The sequence below is a fragment of the Myotis lucifugus genome, unplaced genomic scaffold (genome assembly GCF_000147115.1).
Source record: "Myotis lucifugus unplaced genomic scaffold, Myoluc2.0 scaffold_18, whole genome shotgun sequence".
Lineage (NCBI taxonomy): Eukaryota > Metazoa > Chordata > Mammalia > Chiroptera > Vespertilionidae > Myotis > Myotis lucifugus.
This window is the reverse complement of record NW_005871066.1, coordinates 1,703,424-1,703,792: the sequence shown is the minus strand read 5'-3', so window position 1 is coordinate 1,703,792 and position 369 is coordinate 1,703,424. Positions and strand designations below refer to the sequence as shown.

The window sequence follows — 369 nt, the reverse complement described above, 5'->3', positions numbered from 1 at the left end:
TTAAATAAGGAACACTTCACAAATTTGCATGTCATCCTTGCCCAGGGGCTATGCTAATTTTCTTTGTATCATTCCAATTTTAGTGTGTGTGCTGCCGAAGCGAGCACCTCATATAATTTTAAATTATAGATTCAAAACCCAAATCTTCCTCTTTTCCTTCCTCCTTCCCTTCCTTCCCTCTTTCCCCAAATACCCAGCTCCTACTTGATACGGCTCCTCAGTCATCTCACAAGCATCTCCAACAGCAAATGTGAAATGAAACTTTCTTCCAAAGCGGCCCCTCCTTCAAAGTTCTCCCTATTGAAAAGCGGGTTTGGGGCGCACCTTTACACACGCTTTTCTGTTGCTTCTCTTCTTGGGGGTTTCACT

At 43.4% G+C, this 369-nt stretch overlaps 1 non-coding gene across 1 annotated transcript; it reads right to left on the bottom strand.

Moving 5' to 3' along the window:
* Positions 1-107, bottom strand: LOC111825241. The gene has a single exon (XR_002828401.1). It is a non-coding gene; the product is annotated as a U6 spliceosomal RNA (small nuclear RNA).
* Positions 108-369: the final 262 nt, after the last annotated feature.